Raw genomic sequence first — 5,723 nt, 5'->3', positions numbered from 1 at the left:
TATATACGGAGGCAGGGGGCACCCTAGAACACACAAGTTGATTGTTTACCTGTGTGCGGTGCCCCCTCCACAGAATTCCACCTCGGTCATATCATTGTAGTGCTTAGGAGAAGCCCTGCGTCGGTAACTTCATCATAACCGTCATCACGCCATCGTGCTGACGAAACTCTCCCTCGGCCTCAACTAGTCAAGAGTACGAGGGACGTCACCGAGCTGAACGTGTGCAGATCGCGAAGGTGCCATGTGTTTGGTACTTGACCAGTTGGATCGCGAAGACGTTCGAGTACATCAACCATGTTATTTAAACGCTTCCGCTTTCGGTCTACGAGGGTACGTAGACATACTCTTCCCCTCTCATTGCTATGCATCCCCTAGATAGATCTTGCGTGATCGTAGGAATTTTTTTGAAATACTGTGTTCCCCAACACACCATTACTAGTAGACTTGGGAGTTGCGAAACATATTGCAAACAAGAATGATTTCTCTTTTGAACTAGGTTGGTTCGAGAGATAAAACTTTATGGGGATTATCACACGCGAATGGGCAAAAACCTGTTAGGGGAAGATCCAGTGTTGATAGATGGCAAAACAAAATTAGACATTTAAAACCGTTTTTACGAGCTTGGGCCAGAAACGAGAGTGGGATATACAGACAAGAAAAAGAGTGACTCACCCAATTAATAGATGCTCTAGATTTAAAAGCTGAAGTCAACCTTCTTACTGTAGCTGAGCAGAGCTCGAAATCCGAAGCCTAGCAATGCCTACGAGTTCTTCTTAGAGAACAAGAACTCAAGTGGGCATTGTGTGCTAAGGTGCTCAAGGTTGTCCAAGGGGATGACAATACACAATTCTTTCATATTATTGGGAAGGGTAAACATAGAACGAAGAAAATAATTCAGCTTGAACAGGATAAAGGGACAATTGTCGGCCATGAGAATCATAAAGCGTATATCTCTAATTATTATAAACAATTTTTTGGGCCTCCGGAGGCAAGCGCGGTGTCCCTTAATGAATCTGTTATTGGAGATGTACCTCAGCTTCGGGCAGAGGAGAACGATATTCTATCTGCACCGTTTACTGAGAAAGAGGTGTTGGATGCAATTTCACAAATGAAACCAAACAAAGCACCGGGACCAGATGGGTTTCCCTCGGAATTCTATAAGAAATGTTGGCATATTATTAAGGAAGATCTTATGCCTATGTTTCATGATTTTTTTACGGACATTTAGAACTGTTCCATCTTAACTTTAACATGATTATGTTGTTACCAAAGAAGGAGAAGGCAGTTCGAATCGAACAATTCAGGCCAATATGTCTTCTTAACGTGAGTTTCAAAATATTCATGAAAGTGGGCACGAATAGATTGACACAGATTGCTCACTCGGTAGTGCAACCGAGCTAGACAACTTTCATGCCTGGGAGACACATTCTTGAAGGGATTGTTGTCCTGCATGAAATGTTGCATGAAATTCATTCGAAGAAGCTAGATGGGGTTATATTCAAAGTGGATTTTGAGAAGGCATATGATAAAGTAAAATGGCCATTTCTTCAATAGGCAATGCGCAAGAAAGGATTTAGTGAGACTTGGCGGAAACAAGTGAGTTCTCAAGTCCAGAAGGGTAGTGTCGGCATTAAGGTTAACGATGATATCGGTCACTACTTTCAGACACGCAGGGGATTGAGACAAGGGGATTCAATGTCCCCTCTCCTATTTAATATAGTGGTCGATATGGACCATTCTGATAGGCAGAGCCAAGCAATAAAGTCAAGTGGAGGGGTTAGTCCCTCATCTGGTGGACGGGGGAGTCTCCATTTTACAATATGCTGACGACACTGTCCTGTTTATGGATCATGACATTGCAAAAGCGCGAAATATGAAACTCATACTATGTCTCTTCGAACAATTGTCTGGATTAAAAATAAACTTTCACAAGAGCGAGTTGTTCTGCTTTGGTAAGGCCAAAGATGAGCAAGACACATACATGCAATTGTTTGGGTGTGAATTAGGTTCTTTGCCTTTCAATTATTTGGACATATCGATCCATCATCGTAAGTTATCTAATAAAGAATGGAAGTGCATCGAAGATCGAATTGAAAAAAGGTTAGTTGCTGGAAGAGCAAACTAATGGCTTATGGAGGTCGGGTACTATTGATAAATTCAATACTTACTAGTATGTCGATGTTCCTGCTATATTTCTTCGAGATACTGAAAGGGGTGTGGAAAAGACTTGATTTCTTTAGATCTTGGTTCTTTCTGGCAGTCAGATGAGGCCAAGAAGAAATACCGTCTCGCTCGTTGGGATATCCTTTGCCGACCCAAGGACCAGGGGGCTCGGTAAGCTGATTGATCACTCGGTAGTGCAACCGAGCCAGACAACTTTCATGCCTGGGAGACACATTCTTGAAGGGGTTGTTGTCCTGCATGAAACATTGCATGAAATTCTTTCGCAGAAGCTAGATGGGGTTATATTCAAAGTGGATTTTGAGAAGGCATATGATAAAGTAAAATGGACATTTCTTGAACACGCAATGCGCATGAAAGGATTTAGTGAGACTTGGCGGAAACAAGTGAGTTCTCAAGTCCATAAGGGTACTGTCGGCATTAAGGTTAACGATGATATCGGTCACTACTTTGAGACACGCAGGGGATTGAGACAAGGGGACGGATTCAATGTCTCCTCTCCTATTTAATATAGTGGCCAATATGTTGACCATTCTGATAGGCAGAGCCAAGCAAAATGGTCAAGTGGAGGGGTTAGTACCTCATCTGGTGGATGGGGGAGTCTCCATTTTACAATATGCTGACGACACTGTCCTGTTTATGGATCATGACATTGCAAAAGCGTGAAATATGAAACTCTTACTATGTCTCTTCGAACAATTGTCTGGATTAAAAATAAACTTTCACAAGAGCGAGTTGTTCTGCTTTGGTAAGGCCAAAGATGAGCAAGACACATACATGCAATTGTTTGGGTGTGAATTAGGTTCTTTGCCTTTCGATTATTTGGGCATACCGATCCATCACCGTAAGTTATCTAATAAAGAATGGAAGTGCATCGAAGATCGAATTTAAAAAATCTTAGTTGCTGCAAGAGCAAACTAATGTCTTATGGAGGTCAGGTAGTATTGATAAATTCAATACTTACTAGTATGTCGATGTTCCTGCTATCTTTCTTCGAGATACCGAAAGGGGTGAGGAAAAGACTTGATTTCTTTAGATCTCGGTTCTTCTGGCAGTCAGATGAGGCCAAGAAGAAATACCGTCTCGCTCGTTGGGATATCCTTTGCCGACCCAAGGACCAGGGGGCTCGGTAAGCTGATTGCTCACTCGGTAGTGCAACCGAGCCATGCAGCTTTCATGCCTGGGAGACACATTCTTGAAGGGGTTGTCGTCCTGCATGAAACGCTGCATGAAATTCATTCGAAGAAGCTAGATGGGGTTATATTCAAAGTGGATTTTGAGAAGGCATATGATAAAGTAAAATGGACATTTCTTGAACATGCAATGCGCATGAAAGGATTTAGTGAGACTTGGCGGAAACAAGTGAGTTCTCAAGTCCAGAAGGGTAGTGTCGGCATTAAGGTTAACGATGATACCGGTCACTGCTTTCAGACACGCAGGGGATTGAGACAAGGGGATTCAATGTCTCCTCTCCTATTTAATATAGTGGCCGATATGTTGACCATTCTAATATGCAGAGCCAAGCAAAATGGTCAAGCGGGCGTGTTAGTACCTCATCTGGTGGACGGGGGAGTCTCCATTTTATAATATGCTGACGACACTGTCTTGTTTATGGATCATGACATTGCAAAAGCGCGAAATATGAAACTCATACTATGTCTCTTCGAACAATTGTCTGGATTAAAAATAAACTTTCACAAGAGCGAGTTGTTCTTCTTTGGTAAGGCCAAAGATGAGCAAGACACATACATGCAATTGTTTGGGTGTGAATTAGGTTCTTTGCCTTTCAATTATTTGGGCATACCGATCCATCACTGTAAGTTATGTAATAAAGAATGGAAGTACATCGAAGATCGAATTGAAAAAAAGCTTAGTTGCTGGAAGAGCAAACTAATGTCTTATGGAGGTCAGGTAGTATTGAAAAATTCAATACTTACTAGCATGTCGATGTTCCTGCTATCTTTCTTCGAGATACCGGAAGGGGTGCGGAAAAGACTTGATTTCTTTAGATCTCGGTTCTTCTGGAAGTTAGATGAGGCCAAGAAGAAATACCGTCTCGCTCATTGGGATATCCTTTGCCGAACCAAGGACTAGGGGGGCTCGGTGTTGAGAACTTGGAAATCAAGAATAAATGCCTTATGAGTAAATGGCTCTATAGGTTAGAGACTGAGTCGGAAGGTAAGTGGGCTCAGATTCTACGCAATAAGTATTTACGTTCGAAAATGCTTGCCCAGGTCACTATGATACCAACTGATTCGCCATTTTGGAAGGGACTCATGCGAACAGAAGAATGTTTCTTTCATAGAGTCAAATTCTTGGTTTGCAATGGGATGTCAACCAGATTTTGGGAAGACACGTGGTTAGGAGAGACACCCCTAGCCATACAATATCCCACCCTATATGACATTGTGCAACGTAAGGAGGACTACGTAGGGACAATCTTTCAAACGACTCCCTTGAATATTCAGTTCAGACGTGCATTAGTTGGTGAACGATGGACAACATGGATGCACATGGTCCGACGATTGATAGAAGTTCATTTATTAGACCTACCTGATTCATTGCACTGGAAGTTATCCAAAAACAGGGTGTTTACGGTGAAATCTTTCTACATGTATCTGATTAGTTCTGGCCCAATCTTGAGATCGTTACATATTTGGAAGGTTAAGGTTCCCTTGTGTATTAAAATCTTTATGTTGTTCGTCCACAAGCAAGTGATCCTCACTAAAGATAACTTAATAAAGAGGCGGTGGGTAGGTAGTTCACGTTGTTGTTTTTGTGATCATGATGAAATGATACAACACTTATTCTTAGAATGTCCACTTGCCAAATTGTTTTGGCGAACGATTCATATAGCCTCTAACATTACTCCTCCAGTTGACATTGAATCGTTGTTTGGAACGTGGTTAGCTGGGGTTGAGACTATCACCACGGCTCGTATCCGGATTCGAATATGTGCACTCATGTGGGCTATATGGAATTGCAGGAACGATATGATTTTTAACAGACAACATACTTTAACTTTCTTGCAGGTTATCTCCAGAGCTACCGCGTGGATCTGTACGTGGTCCTTACTCACTCCTATGGACTCCAGGGAGCCTTTGGTTAATGGGTGCAACCAGTGGGAGATGGTAGCACGGGCTATATTCAACCGGTTTGGATGGTGGTCGCATAACATGATAGGAGTCTAGGGAGCTTGTCCTATACATTGCCATACCGGTTGCGATCTTGAGCATGCATTTTACTTTTATTTTTCCACTCCTTTTGCGAGCTGTAATACTTTAAGACTTTGTGCTACTTCGAGACTTTTTAATAAGAGGGCTGTATGCATCGTCATGATGCAGAGGTCGGGGCATGCCTTCATTTCCAAAGAAACTTATACAACATGCAAAAGTAACTGAAATAGAAAAGAAAATTAATAGGATGAACAAGAAAAAAAATGTGATTTTAACAACAACCAGTTGTACAAAATAAGGGTCTGAATATGAAAATAGCACTATGTTATACTGTAAGAAGTTAGTCATCACTGTAACCATCAATAA

Source organism: Triticum urartu, chromosome 7 (genome assembly GCF_003073215.2).
Source record: "Triticum urartu cultivar G1812 chromosome 7, Tu2.1, whole genome shotgun sequence".
In the NCBI taxonomy this organism is placed as follows: domain Eukaryota; kingdom Viridiplantae; phylum Streptophyta; class Magnoliopsida; order Poales; family Poaceae; genus Triticum; species Triticum urartu.
Note: the sequence above shows the minus strand (reverse complement) of the source record.